Here is a 16782-nt window from a genome sequence, read left to right on the forward strand (position 1 = left end):
GAAGAAATTGCTTGTTTCCTTTCTTCCTCCAGCTGTTGTTCATAGTCTTCTTGTCTTTTTAGTTTGATTTCTTCTATTTCCTTTTGAATTTTTAGGCCTATCAACTCTTGTGCATCATCTGTGATATCACTGGATTCTTTAGGGGTTTCTGTAGTAGATGTATCTGAGAGGTGGTTTGGAGCCCATTCATACTCATTTGAATCAATTTCTGAATCATTTACTTGTTGTCTGCTAGTATATGTTACCGGAATGTCCAGTGGTGTGAACAATTCTTTGATTCTGTATACTTCATCTCTCATATCCTTTGGGACTTCTACTTCCCATGGTATTATACCTGATAAAATTGGAACTTGATTACCATCTGTTTCCTCTCTCTAGGTTGGTAATTCTTTTTGTTCATCGTCGCACTCTTCCTGAGTTTGTTGAGTATTAATTTCTTGTGTTGTTAAAGGTAGTACCTTTTTCTTCCACTTAAGTTGATGGTGGGACGTGTGCTTCTGATCTGATGACTTTCTTGGATCATATCCCAGTCTAGGTTTATCATTGGCAGACTTAGTTTGTAACTAAATAGGTTCAACAATACCTTCTTGACGCTTGCCTAGAGGACCAATACCTGAATATACCATGCGTTGAAGCGTCTTATAGCCTAGACCATATTGTGTCAGGGAAATCTCACAATGTCGTATTTCTTTGTTTGCACTATCTTCTTTGAAAAGCGATTTGAGAACATTATCCTCTTCTATTTCATCTGCAAGGGAAGTAGAGGACTGTATAAAGAGACCATCATAAATGACTTTTGGAGTTGAATTTTGTGGCTTCATAACCTCTGATGGTTTTCCCAACTATCTTGGTGATGGAGGAAGAGACATTAGTGAGAGGATAGACTCTATCTTGTAGCCATCTATGCTAGTGTTTGTGATTTTCAATTTCTTTTCTAAATCTTTCAGCAAAGATTTTGAACTTTCAGCTATAGAGGCTGCTCTATTATGAGGAACAAAAGCATCAGCACTCTGTGTTAATGCATTGCAGGTATAGCTTGTATCAATAGGAATACTAACTTTAACTCCATTATAAGGAAATTTCAAGCACTGATGATACGTAGATGGTACTGCTTTCATTTCATGAATCCATGGCCTGCCTAGTAAGATGTTGTATGAAAGATGAAGATCAAGGACCTGAAAAAATGACATCTCTTTCTACAGGTCCTACCTTGATTGGTAATAGTACCAAACCCTTAGAGGTTCTTTCTTCTTCATCATAATCCTTGATTGTTATTTTCTTTGTTGGATCAATATCGTTTTCAAAAAATCCCAACTGTGTCAGTAGATTGTAGGTACAAATATTCAACCCAGCACCTCCATCTATCAAATCACATTTAACTTGGTGTTTATGGATCATAACTTCGATGTGTAATAGTTGGTTATGCGGGTGACTCAGTGAGTTGTCATCTTCTTTAGAGAAAGTGAGGTAATGAGGTGAAGTCAGGTGACCCACCATAGATTGAAACCGATCTACATCTAAATCTTTAGGGACACTAGTGGTGAGAAAAGCCTTGTCCAGGACCTCTCTATGAGTAGAAGAGATCTTAAGAAGTTCTAGAAATAGAGATTTGAGCATTGGTTCTTTTCAATTGTTCAACAATACTATAACCAGGAGAAGATGATAAAGCCAGCTGTTTTGATTTGGCCTTGATTGTGTCTATTTGTCTATTTGGTAGATTTGATATTGTTTTATTGAAATTTGAGGAACTAGCTCCTTGGAGAGTAACCTTCTTTTGAGCGCGAGTCACAACATTAGTAGTTTGTGCTTGATTTTGTTTATCCTGGATTATGATCATATTGCAATATTCAGGTTGGGAAGATTCAATCATGTTGATCATGTTATCATTGTTAGTGTAGGTATAATTAACTCTAGCTCCTCCCTTGGCTTTTGAGGAATCTCCTTGTTCATAAGTCGGTAAGGGATCTTTAAAGGCTTTATGATCAGCATTAGTCATGTGGTTTCCAACAACGATCTTGCCAACGTAAATGAGATCTTGGATTTCATGTCAGAGTTTCATGCAGTTGTTTATGTCATGTCCCTTGTTCCAATGGTAGTCACAGTATTCATTTTCTCTCCACCATTTGGGTTTAATTTCTGGGTCATATGGTCTAGAATTGTTTGACAATGTTATCAGATTATTTTCCAATAAAGTTTTAAAAGCTGATTCATATGATTCATCTAGAGGAGTAAAATCATGCTTAGGTTTTGAAAGCCAAGGCCTTTCTTTAAACCATTCTCTTGCTTTCTTCGGAGGATTTTCTACTGTAGTTTCAGCTGCCTTGAGTGCTTGCGTGCCACTAGCCAAGTTAAATATTATGGATTTTGTTTTTTCTTTGATAGTATCTACCACTCCATCATTAACAACATTTTTGTTGTTATCTTTGCCATATTTACAATATTTCCTCTTTTCTTTAGAACTAGAACCTTGCGATGTTTCTTTCCAAAGCGATATATCTCCCTTTTTTATAAGCACATCTTCCATTCTGAGGGCATTATCTACCATTTTGTTGAATGAAGGATGTACTTGCATCTGGACATTGTATTTTAATTCAGGGATTAAGTTGTTGAAAAAGATATCCATCTTGTCAAGATCTAGAATAGTCCATGAATATCTAGATTACATCTTTCTCCATCATTGGAGAAAAGTGAGAAAGGGTTCTCTTGTCTTTTATTTGGTATTGCAAAGCTCTATCATAGTGACTGGGTGATGAATGTTATAGGAGTATTGCTGTAGAAATAGTTGGATTAATTCTTCAAAAGTTTTTATTCCCATAGGTAGATTTGAGAACCATTCTATAGCTTGCCCCCCTAAACTTCTCGAGAAAGGGCCCATGAGATACGTTTGGTCGTGCATGAACTCCATACATAAAGCACAAAATTCTCTGATATGATCTTGAGGGTCTGTATTCCTATCATATTTGTCAAATTTAGGCATTTCTACTTTTGAGGGAAATGGAGGCATGTAAAGGTTTTTGTCAAATGGGAATGGGCATATTGTGTCCAGAGAATATTGTTTTGGTGATTTATCTTTGTTTTTCAGTTCTATGACCTCAGTTTGTAACACTTGTATTTGTTTGTTTAGCATTCCCAATGGTATCTCTTCCTCTTTAGTGATGAGGGCCTCCACATTATAACCAGTAGGAAGTTTGGCACCTTGCTTTGCTAATTCTAGGAAGTAGTCTTCTTTTTCTCTAGCCATGATGACCTTCATCATTTTTCAGAACTCTTTATCATTTTGACATCTATGTATTTTGACCTTGGGAGGTTCAAGGATTTCAGATTCATTTGATGAGGATTCAATGTCAGTGGCATGATTGCTGAAGTTGTCATGAGTGTCTCGTTTACTAGCTTATCTTTCTTGCCTTTCTCTAGACATGGTGGGAGATAGGGGCCGACCAAAGATTGGTAGATCATAAATTGGTATTTGTGACAAGGATAGTTTATTTGGAAAGAGGTTTTCTACAAATAATGGATTGTATTTTGATGAAAAGGGTGTTTCTTTTTCTTTGTCTATTTTGCTGCGAGAACTTCTAGTTTGAACAGACATTTGCAACCGATGGGACTGAGAGCTAGATGTGTTGCAGAAGTTAAGATCAAATTGTAGCTAGTTATTCATTTAACGTAGTGATTGAGAGAAGTTACTAAGATTTGGTCTAGTTTCATGTGTAAGACGTTATCTAAGTTAACTTAGGTTTTGATAAGATGTTGTTTGAACTAGTTGAGAGATGATCAACAAAATCGTGCAACACAACGATAGGGGTACACTATCAAGGTTGTTTATGCTTAGGGGATGATGACCAGTTTTATGCTCGTTGTAGACTGATCTGGGAAGGTTTGACTATTCTGTACTGACAAAATCAGAGATTCATATGATAGGATTTATTGAGCCAGGCGATAATTTAATAGTTCCAGGATGACAATAGTTTTGTTTCGTATGAGTTGCTGCCTAGTACCGTAGGACATATAGGTATGTATAGGATGACAAAAGATTAAGTGCAATTACGTATTGTACAACACATGATTTAGCTTCAGACGATAAACTTCTGGGTTTCATACGATAGAGGATTGAGCTCAGATGACAATAATCAGACTCGTACGACACAGGATATGGTGCAGGATGATGAATGATCAGATTTGTACTACTGTTAACAGGACAAAGACAAAAATTTTGAGCTTTTTAATAGCTGAGTATGACAACTGAGTATGACCAATTATGAGATGGATTGATTTTTGACCAGGATAGACTAGTTTTGGATAGAATTTTGACTTAGGGTAGACTAGTTTTGACACAGACAGAGTTTATCACTGAGTTGTTGATTTGTTTTCTCTAGTTTTAATATTCCAATTTTAGTTTGAGGGATGAAAACACAGAAAACACGTAGTATGAATAGTAACTCCAATCACAGCATGCAAACCCTATGGAATTTGGCTTAGAGAAGAAAACCTTTGCTTGCTGACTTAGGTACACACCCAATAGCTAATCAAAATATGACTACTAAGTCTCACACAATGGATTCTCAACGCCGTATTAGCCGACTCCAAATGCTAATGGGGGCACGATATGGCAAGTGTCTTGGGAGAGTTACTATCTCTCTTGCACAAAGATTATCAACCTTTTGGAGGTGAATTGGGTAGCTTCTAATTTTAATTGGATCTAGTAAGGGGTTCGTTCAGTGCATCGAGGTATAAACTCAATTAAGAGGTCTCCCAACCTTGAAAACCAAGCTTCAATATACCCGAAGGTACTCAAGAGAGCTATTCTCGAGCACTATTGTTGACTTGATTTTCATCAAATCATGTTTATTTTATAGTGGGTTGGAGTACTTGGTGTTTAGCGGTTCCCACTTAGGTCGTTCCCCTCACGTTGGCCGTAACAACTTTAAGAGTTTTTAAGCTCCTCGGGAGGGCAGGCCTGCTAAAGATGTACAAATCTCAAACAAAGAAAATGCTTCAAGGGTCTAGATTTTTGATTGTCTAAAAAGATAAGAGCATACTTTCCTACCTCTTGGAATTTACTTAAAACACGAAATACAAATTTGTTCTTTAACCAGATAGCAAGTTAGGTGCCTAAAAAATGAATTTAAAGAACACACGATGTTTAGTTGATTCTCTTTAGGCAACCTGCAAAAACAACGTATCAGTAGTCATGTTGTTTTCATTCTTTGACAGGTGTATGTTTGATTGATGAATTTTTTGACAACCGTCATGCAAGAAACTAGTTAAGCTGTGAAAATATCAGGTAGACAGAAGACGATTCAGGGTTAGCGTTAGCATAATCAAAATTTGATATAAAACCTGAAAAGTGAAACTTGTTTTAACCCAATAGAATACAACATCATACGACAATTATCATAGAATGAAACAACAAAAGACTTTTATCGTACGAGTTAGAACTAAGCATAGGACGACAGGAGATAAAATTAGATAATTAGAACATGTCGTACGACACCATTTTTTGATTCGTAGGACAAAATAAAAGGCTTCGATAGAATGTCGTATGATGCAGTAATACCACTCATACAATATTTCACAGAGATTGTACAGAAAAAACCTGCAGGATAAAAAAATGATTTTGAGGCCGAAAAAGTAGTCTTCTGCCCCACGATGGGCGCCAAAGATGTGTGTGTGAAAAGTGGACCTGTATCTGTATCTGGAATACACAACACTTCAATTAAGTCATTAGATGCATGGTTAGTAAATCAATAATCAATGAATAATAAACCATTACAAAGTGGCCCATTGCCTTCTAGTAGATGCGATTTTAGATTGCTCTTAGATTGCTAAGCTATCCAGTGACTAGACAACACCTAAACGAAGGATTTTTAATCTATATGAGCATGAATATGAGCTAAATGGATGCAAGATTTAAGCTAGATATGCAAGATTAATCTAACATGATTTAAGCAATATATGAATATTTAAGCTAAATGATTTAAGCAATATGAAATAACTAATATGCAATATCTCAATGCAAATTCTCAATGAACCTAGAGCAAAAACAACATAATAATAATAATATATTCTCCAAGATTTTGAATGAGAGATGAGAGCCTGAATTTATAGAAAATTCATAAAGAAACCAACGGCTGAGATCAAATGATGATGAGCGGTCAAGATTTTCCAAGAGGAAGCACAATCCAGGTGAATTGATGTGATTGGATGCTTTTCTTACATCAATTTATACAATAAGATCATTACATACATCCATATTACAATGATATGCCATGTCGACTTTAGACCAAAACAACATCAACCAATCCATAAATCATCCCGGTAATGTGTAGAGAACATATTAACATGATACCGATCCATAACCTAGATAGGTACCAGACCTAATTTGGGTCCACCACACCAAAGCGATGTCTCCAATCAGTCGAGGCATGATCAAGGATCACCTTCTACATCCTAAATTCCATCTAGAAGCTGCACCAACACCACTTATGCATCCTGTCAAAGATTCTCAGTAAAATCTCTGCTAGTAAAACCTTAAACCTTTATCGGTATAGGCTTACTAGATTGTATGATAGCATTTGATCATCAAGTCAATACCAAATGATCAAAACATACTCCAAAAACATCAAACCAAACATATTCCATTGATCCAAATATCCAACTAATAGTCCCTTCTGTCGGTAACACTAGTTCTTGTACCGGTAACCAACCATAACAACTAGTGTTGACATCAATGACAAAACATCAATGTAGCACATAATCAATTCCTTCATATTGCCTACAATCTCCCCCTTTGGCATTGATGACAACACCAGATATGAAAAATAAGACATCTAAGTGCCAAGTAATGCCAAACATTTCTCATAGAAGATATAACAATGAAAAATTGAAAAATCCCAACAACTCGCCCTGAGGAGTGCAGTCCAAACTGAAACTGATCTGAATCTCTCTCCTATATGACATAATATGACATTATTTTTCACATATAACTCTCCCCCTTTGACATCAATGCCAAAGATATGACATAGATATCAAAATCCTGTGAATCTCAAAGCTAACTACTTTGAGTAGTAGCATCACTACATCAACCTAGAGCAAAGGATAAAGCTGATGATGCATACCAGACTGATGCACTGCCCCATCAGTTAAGTTTCTACTGGAGGGGTAGATACCCCTAACCTATCTCTCAAATATTCAAATGATTCCTTAGACAACAGTTTAGTGAATATATCTGCAATCTTCTCTTTAGTGCTCACATAAACCAATTTGACTTCCTTTTCTTCCACCTTTTCCTTCAGAAAGTTATATTTTATTGAAATGTGCTTAGTCTTAGAGTGAAATGTTGGATTCTTAGATATGTCAATAGCTGTAGAGTTATCACAATAGATGACTACCAGTTCATTGTAATTTACCTTGATATCCTTCAACATTTGCTTCATCCACAAGACTTGAGTGCAATTAGTTGTTGCTACAACATATTCAGCTTCTGCAATAGATAAAGAAATGCATGACTATTTTTTGTTGATCCATGAAACCAATTTATTTCTAAGGAAGAAAGATCCACCAAAAGTGCTCTTCCTGTCATCTGTATCTCCTACCCAATCTGAATTTGTATATGCACATAAAGTGAAGTTATCATCTCTAGAATACCATAAGCCATATTTTGTTGTTCCTTGCAAGTACCGAAATATCCTCTTTAATGCACATTCATGATTTTCTTTAGGATTACTTTGATATCTTGAAACAATAATTATTGCATTCATAATATCTAGTCTAGTTTGAGTTATATATAACAAGCCATTGATCATAGACTTATACCTTATCAAATTTATCGGTGCAGATGTGTCTTTGATAGATAATTTCTCACTTGTCACCATAGGAGTACTTACCGGTTTGGAATAATCCATACCAAAATTCTTCAACAATTCCCTTAGATACTTAGTTTGACAGATAAAATGCCTTTGTCAATTTGAGTAATCTGCAAACCTAAGAAGAATCTCATCTCACCAATCATAGACATTTCAAATTCATTCTTCATAGTATTAGAGAATTCCATGCACAATTTATCTTCACCTCCAAAAATGATATCATCAACAAATACTTCAATAATCAGAATATAATCATCAATGATTTTGTAATATAAATTACTATTAGCACTGCCTTAAGTAAAACCAATCTTCAAAAGATATTTATCCAGCCTTGTATACCAAGCTCTAGGAGCTTGTTTCAAACCATATAATGCTTTCCTTAATCTGCAAACCATATCTTTGTCATCTGTCAGTGAAAATCCATTAGGTTGCTTAATGTATACTTCTTCCTCAAGTTCACCATTCAAAAATGCGCATTTAACATCCATTTGATAGACCTTATAGTTCTTGTATGCTGCATAGGCAAGAAATAGTCTAACAACTTCAATTCTAGCTACTGGTGCAAATGTCTCACCATAATCAATTCCTTTCATTTGACAATATCCTTTACAAACCAATCTAGCCTTGTTTCTTACAACTTGACCATCCTCATCTAGTTTATTTCTAAAAACCCATTTAGTTCCAATAACATTCTAATTTTTAGGCCAGGGAACTAAAGTCCAAGTCTTATTCTTCCCTATTTGATCTAATTCATCTTCCATAGCGTTTAACCAATGTTTATCTTTACAAGCTTCAAATAAAGATGTTGGTTCAATTTGAGAAGTAAGACATACCTCTTCATTTTCCAGTCTTCTTCTTGTCATAACTTCCTTGTTCCTATCTACAATGATTTGATCTTCAGAATGATTTAACCTTACATACCTTGGTGTCTTCTTAACTTCAGGGTCATTGTTCTAATTATCAGTCACAGTTGAATTTTTTGATTGTATAGGTGTAACTATCTCAGTGTCTTGTACCAGTTGAGGCATTGCCTGGTTAGTTATGATCATTTCCACTGTTGGTTCTTTGTCATATGATATATATTGATCTTTGTATTGCTCATCCACTTTCACATTTGCGCTCTCCACAATTTTCTGCAATATTTTGTTATAACTTCTATATGCTTTTCTCTGAATTGAATATCCAAGAAATATCCCTTCATCACATCTAGGATCAAATTTACCAATTGAATAATCCCTTTTGATATAAAATTTACTTCCAAAAATTCTAAAATATTTAACAATAGGTGTATGTCCAAACCATAATTCATAAGGGGTCTTACCGGTTTCACCTTTGATATGAACTTTGTTGAATGTGTAGACTGTTGTACTCACTGCTTCTCTCCAGTATATGTGAGGCAATTTGGCTTCCATCATCATGGTTCTTGTTGCATCCAAAATGGTTCTATTCTTCCTTTCCACAACTCCATTCTGCTGAGGAGTTTGGGGTGCAGATACCTATCTCCTAATTCCATTTGTCTCACAAAAGCTGTTAAATTCATGAGAAGTGAACTCACCTCCTTGATCTGATCTTAGACATTTGATTTTCAATCCATTTTCTATTTCCACCTTTGCTTTAAAGATCTTGAATTTCTCAAAAGCTTCAGACTTCTCCCTTAGAAAAGTCACTCACATCATTCTAGAATAATCATCAATTATTAGCATGAAGTACCTATCACCTTGAAAGCTTTTGGTCCTTACCAGACCACATAAGTCAATATGAATCAAATCAAGCACATCATTAGATTTATCATGTATGCTCTTAAAATAAGTTCTAACTTGCTTTCCCAATTGACATTCCTTACATACCGGATTATGAGGCTTTATAATCTTAGGTATATCTCTAACTACCTTTGTTGAACTGATCTTAACAATACAATCAAAATTAACTTGACACAACCTCTTATGCCATAGCCAACTCTCATCAATATGAGCAATCAAACATGTCTTATTACTAGTGTTCAAGTGAAATATATTACCTCTATTCTAAGTACCGGTTGCAATCTCCAAACCAGTTCTGTTAATGATTTTACATTTTCTATCTTTAAACTGAAGTTGGAATCCATTATCCACCAATTGCCCAACACTTAAAAGATTATGCTTTAAACCTTCTACATAATAGACATTATCAGTATTATGCTTGCCATCCAGAGAATTAATACCTTTACCTTTGATCATACACACTTTTTCATCCCCAAATCTGACTTGACCACCATTGTATTTTTGCAGGGACAATTTTTTTCTTAAATTATCTCCAGTCATATGATTTGGGAATCCACTATCAATTACCCATTCATCCGTGTCTTTAATTTTTTCTGTCAGAGCCTTTTCTTCATTCGTGATAAATGGTTTTGGTTCATCTTCCTTTAAAGCATAGAACACCCATTCCTTTCCATTGCCTGATCCAGTAGTAGAGTCTCCTACCGGTTCATCCTCTGAGCCATCACTTATTCCTTCCTCATCCGCTATGTAGCATAGTTTGGTTTTCTTGAATCTATATCTATTTTGATTAGGCTTAAATGATTTCTTAACTCTTTCTTTAAATCTTGCATTCCTTTCAAGACATCTAGATGCAAAATGACCAATCTTATTACATGCAAAACATTTAAAAGGTGCTTTTCCCTCATACTTACTTCCTGCCGGTCCTTTAGGTACTCTTCTAGCAAATGAGGATTCAAGTTGCTCAAATTCTTAATCCTTTTTCCTCATATCTTCTAATTATTTTTCATATAAGGCTTTCCAATCACTTTTGTTGGTAGATGATGATGCATGAAAAATAGGTTCAGATTTTGCAGCTCCAGAGGGTCCAAATTCTTCAAGCTCAAAAGTAGATAATTTCCCAATCAGAATGTCTCTGTTAACTGAAGTGTTTGCCATTGTTCTCAATTCATTAATTATAGTAGCATTTATTTTGTAAGTTAGTGGAAGGGCTCTCAGAACTTTATAAACTATTTCATCTTCACTCAGAGATCCTCCACAACATTGAATTCCCATGACAATCTCATTTACTCTTTCCATAAATGTAGCAATTCTTTCATTATCTTCCATCTTCAAGTTCTCATATCTTACCCGGTAACCATCAAGTTTAGCAATTTTGACAGTACAGTCACCTTCATTTAGAGTTTGAAATTTATCCCACATAACCTTTGCAGATGATTTATCAGTCAATCCCATGATTTGTTGATCAGTGAGTGCACACAGGAGGGATTCTCTAGCTCTGCAATCATTTTTAATAATTTTGTCCAAGTTTGCAGGAGCATAATTGCCAGATGCCAAATCATAAGGTGTATATCCTTTCTCAGTGATCTCCCAAATATCTTTGCCAAGACATCTAAGATGAGTCTCCATTCATATTTTCCATATCCCATAGTTTGTTCCATCAAGCTTAGGGATTTCTCTTCTGAAAATAGTTGCCGATGGATTTGAAGTATTAGTTGCCATAGGATCTACCTCAAGTGGTTAAGCTTCTGCAAAAGAGGACCAAATATCTGATACCAATTGTTAGAATAACTGGTGGACAACTGAGAAGGGGGGAGGTGAATCAGTTGTCAACAGATTATATTAATCAAGCTACTTTATAACCTTTAACCGACACACAAAAATATTGAATATCAGAATAACAGAAACATATACTGGTAAGCAATACAACTTAAGAATGAACAGAGAATTAACACAATGCAACCATACCTCATAACACCATGATTTGTACGTGGAAAAATTGGTAAAGGGAAAAACCATGGTGGGAAGCCTACCCACAGTCAGATGATACTTCTGTAGAAAGTATGTAATACAATAAGGGGCCTGCACATGTAGGAAGGCACATTGCCTAGAGCATACTACTCATTACAAAGGAGTCTCACTGACTACAGAGAGGTTATAACCACCTCAAGATAATTGGACAACAATCCATAATAATGAATTGCCAGTGATAGCATCTACCATGCCTGATTACAGTCTTGGTTAAGCTCAATACCATAGGCCTTTGACCTCTTACATAAACCCAATTCAATCACCTATGATCGACCAAATCTCCTTCGCATATGATATTTCATTCCATGATCATTACCATGATCTACAATGAGATCTGTATATGGTGAAAATGGATAACAATAATAACAATATTGAAAGGCTAAATGAATTCAACCACCAAACCCTAGCCTAACAATCAACAAAGATCCACCATAACATATGAAGATTACCTAAGACAATGCTAATCAAATGAAATCACAAAGATTATACCATTACATGTCCAATAGGGTTTTGATCTCCATTCTTCCTATCTCCATTGATCTTGCTTGATATATTTGCTCTCAGATTTTATGTGCACAAGAGCTCAACAAAGAACGGAATGTGGTTGCAAGTAGGATCGTAGTATAGTCAAGTCCTTAAGATCAGTGATTAGAATGCATAGAATGATTAGAATGATTGATTAGGAATGAATGATTAGGGTTTGATAATGAAGGAAGCATCTCCTTATATAGAAGACACTATATGAAATGGAGGGATAAGATTGAGAGGTGTAAAAGGAGGTCGGCTATGGTTAGAGGGTAGGTAAAAGAAATAATAAAATAATGAAAGGGGTAGGTAGTGTATGAATTAAGAGATGAATGACATGTGTCATGGGTAGAAAAGGTTAATGAATTAATTAAATAAATAAAGATTTATTTAATTAATAGAAGAAGTAAGATAATTAAATAAATAAGATATTTATTTAATTTAGGAAAATGATAATTTAAATAAATAAATGTATTTATTTAAATGAGAAATAAGGCTAGAAGAGGATAAATGAATTAATTAAATAAATAAAGATTTATTTAATTAATAGAAGAATTAGGCTTAGATAATTAAATAAATAAAATATTTATTTAATTAGACATGACAATTTTAGGTGTCTACATTTTGCCCCTCTTTGAGACAATGCGGCTTGTCGCGTTGTTTCAAAGAAGATAAGATGAACTGATACAGAGTTGCCCCAGAATGGGAATGATATGCCCCATCGAGAGATTGGATGAAAATGTCTGAAAAGATTGTAGACAATCTCTCGATAAGAAAGACAAGATAGAATGGATTGACTGGATAAAGTGACAAAGTCACGGGATAATGAAGACTGACTTGGGAAATGAATGCGAGGGCTAGGGTAGGCTATAAGATAGACCATGGGGGAAAATACATCCTCATTGTCATCTACACATCCATGAGAGAACATTGCAGAGCGAAAAATAGAGCAGGAGCAGTCAGCAGCGATGGCTTTCGTGCATAGATTCGACCATGTTCGTCGATTTCAGAGGCCAGCAGAGGCAGGAGAGCCGGTGAGTACCACCAAACCTCCTCATACTTTGATGCATTTATTGTTGTCATTAATGCCTGCTAGGTAATGTAATAAATGCACGTTTATGTCATGTAAGCGCATTTGCATTTGAAAAGTATGAATTTGCATCTTCTAGGTCAAATCGACAATTCTGTGATGAACATACGTTGTCGATTGGATAAGCTACTGAGAGGATACACTCAAGCAGGTCCTCTAGGAAGACTAGGATAGACCAAGGCACTTTGTGATGAACAGTGAGTACCAAGATAGAGTACTTTGTGATGAACAGGGAGTACTGAAATATGAGCAGCACTTTGTGATGAACAGGGAGTGCAAATGTGAGTAACACTTTGTGATGAACAGGGAGTGTCACACACGTAGTACTTTGTGATGAACAGTGAGTACCACTAGGATAAATAGCAACACTTTGTGATGAATAGTGAGTGTCACTATAACTGACATGATTGAGTTGTTTGACTGTAGGAGTATTTGTCGATGCTAGAGTCACGGGAGAGATTCCCGTCGACACAGAGGTTGCGACCTGAGTTGACACTTGGGGACCGAGCTGCCATCGAGGAGATGGGCTTGAGACATGTACTATATGTGCCTGAGTTTCGGGCAAACATGGGTTTGTTGATTGCGCTTGCTGAGAGATGGCACTCTGAGACGTGCACGTTCCATTTACCGATGGGTGAGATGACAGTCACCCTGGAGGATGTTTACAGGATTCTGCGGGTGCCGATCGATGGGGAGCTGATTCCGTACGATCGAGACGGAGACAGGGATGCCCTTAGATGAGTGTTCTAGGATCCAAGATTGGAGATGAGGGCAGGACACGTGGCATGGGATACCATGACATGGATAGGATTAGCACTACCAATAGTGTTGGCAGGAGTGATCAGTGAGTTTCTCTGTATCAGTTTTGTACCATTTTGTATAATGATGTAGACACCTGCGGGTGATTGTAGCCATATGATTTTGACATCATTGTATCATGACACTTTATATATATATATGAGATGATGCATCTTTGCGGCAGCTATATGCATGTGTAGCTATGTGATGAGATGTTCTTATGTGATGCTTATGATATGGATGCAAATATGTATATGATGCAATGCAATATTTTTTATTTTTTTTTGTTCATTTATGTTTTATATGTGTATGCATGATGCAAATGTGAATGTAAGTAATGCAGATGAATATGATAATGCAAATGTAAATTGTGCTAACAGGTGTTGTGTGCAGGATGTGAGGCAGTTGTGATATCTATATGTATGTATGAAATACTTATATGTGGTAATGTAGGTGCAGCTACATGAAATGCAAATGTTTTTGGTGTGTCATTATACTCAGTCATGTGATAGCAGGCTACGTGGACTCGAGAAGGATGATGGAAGTCAATCAAGAAAGGGGGGATGAAAGATAGAAGATATGAAAGTGAAAGAGCTTCTTGTGCGTTATCATCATTGAGCTTTATTATGGCAAAATAGGTTATGACAATCGAGGCATATGTTAGACCCAGCAAGTCATTGTACCTGTTTGCATGGAGATAAGACAGTCACAAACAAGGAATGCCCCAGTTCACACTAGACTCACAGTGTCCTCATATCCTTGGACAAGTCATAGCATTACTAAGAGACAATCCACAGACAGCAAATACAAATAGGTGACGATACCCCATCCTTGCCTTTCTAGTCAAAGACATCCTCGAGATAGAATCTCTAGTCAAAGACATCCCGGAAAAGCTAAAAGACATGTCACCAAAAAAAAAGATGAAATCAAAAGAAAACCAAGACTTGACACCAACATCCACTGTAGTCCTCAAGTTTAGTGTCTCTTGTCACTTGTATAAGTCTTATTTGATTGTGGTCACAATGTTTACTTTCACAGAAAGGATAGATAGCACTGAACCATAATGTTGTCTGAGTCTGTTGAAAGATTTGATTTGTTGAAGCCCATTGTTGCTATTGTGTCGCATCTGAAACTGACTGAATCCATGAAATTGATACTTTATTGTGGAGAAGATGAAACTTTATTGCAGATCTATGATGCAGATGTTGCTTTATTGCGGATTGTGCGCGAATAGACTGAAGAAAGCTGGAAGAAACTTTACTCCTTGAAACATGTGATGTTTTCAGTTCCACACCCATCACTAGACGTAGGATTTGCCTTAGCCACAGATAGGGTCTGATTTGTTATGGATGGAAAGGGATGTGAAAAGGGAGGTTTATTATGAATGGCTAACCAATCTTAGGTAGATCAATAACAAGCCATGATGGGACTGGGTAAGTTTATTATGGATGAATAGGTTGTGAGTGTGTGCAAAGTGAAAGGATGAAAGTGAATCCTGAAGGAGGGAGGAGCAATGTCTCTACGCATGGCGCTGGTGACCCATTTTTCACCATGGTACTTGCCCAGGGTGCCACCGAAGTGGTTTTCACCGTTGGACGAAATTATTTCTCTTTACTTTTTTCGATTTTTCAATGTTTTTTGTGTCACAAGGTGCCTGTTTGCCAGGTTTTCACCAAGTAACGATTTTTTTGTTTTATAATTTTTTTTGTATTTTTTGAATTAGGATATTCCAAAGAGCTATGTGTAGAACCTACGAAGGTGCATGCTATTGATAGGATCCTCCAAAGGTTCACCTTCTATAGTTGAGAGCTGATATGCACCAGATCCATATGCTGCTCTAATAATGTAGGGACCAAGCCAGTTTGGTTTGAACTTGCCCTTCTTCTCTTTGTCTTGTTGATTTTTAGGATTTTCTCTGAGAACCAAATCACCTACCTCAAATGTGTGAGGCTTGACTTTGTGATTGTAGCTGCAACGTTCCTTGACTGAATGATGTGTAGCTTGAGTGTCTGTCTTCCTTGATGAAGGAACTGCAATAGAATTATTAGTGTGTGGACTACATAGTCCCATATGCGTGTCCCCTAAAGAAGTTTGGGCGTCCCTAATAACAAAGTTCTTCGAGGAAGCTCCATTAAAGGTCCATGATGTATCACCAGAAGGGAAAGGATGTGTGGAACAAGTGGATGAGTTATGAAGGCTTATGACTGTGAAAAGAAGTGAAAGTAGGATAGCATGATGGAGACTTAGGTTCAACAAGTGTTCTTTTTTACTTGAAATTGTAGAACTTTTGCCCCCAGTTATTTTGATATTAGGGGAGATCAACTCTTGCTCTTTTTGGTTTATAGGATTTTTATCCTTTACTTTGATTTTTGTTGAGTCCAGTAGCTTTTGATTTTGATTTGGACTAAAGGACTTTTCTTTATTATTGACTATTAGATTTTTCTTTTCAAAGCTTGATTTTTGATCCCCAATGAGTAAGGGCTTTTGTAATTCTTGTTGATCCAAGTCCGGAAGTGGAGTGGAAATGGAATGAGTGGATGATAAGGTAAAGCTATGTGAGTTATCAAGAGGGCTGGCGATATGCTCAATAGATTCTTTGTTGGAACCACTCTTAGGACTATTGATATCAAGAGTTGCTTGCACCACTAGAGGAGATTTGCATTCAGACTTAGTAGCCACAACACTAGGTGGTTCACATCCAATTCCTTGGCATTGCAAA

This window comes from Cryptomeria japonica, chromosome 2, assembly GCF_030272615.1.
Source record: "Cryptomeria japonica chromosome 2, Sugi_1.0, whole genome shotgun sequence".
In the NCBI taxonomy this organism is placed as follows: domain Eukaryota; kingdom Viridiplantae; phylum Streptophyta; class Pinopsida; order Cupressales; family Cupressaceae; genus Cryptomeria; species Cryptomeria japonica.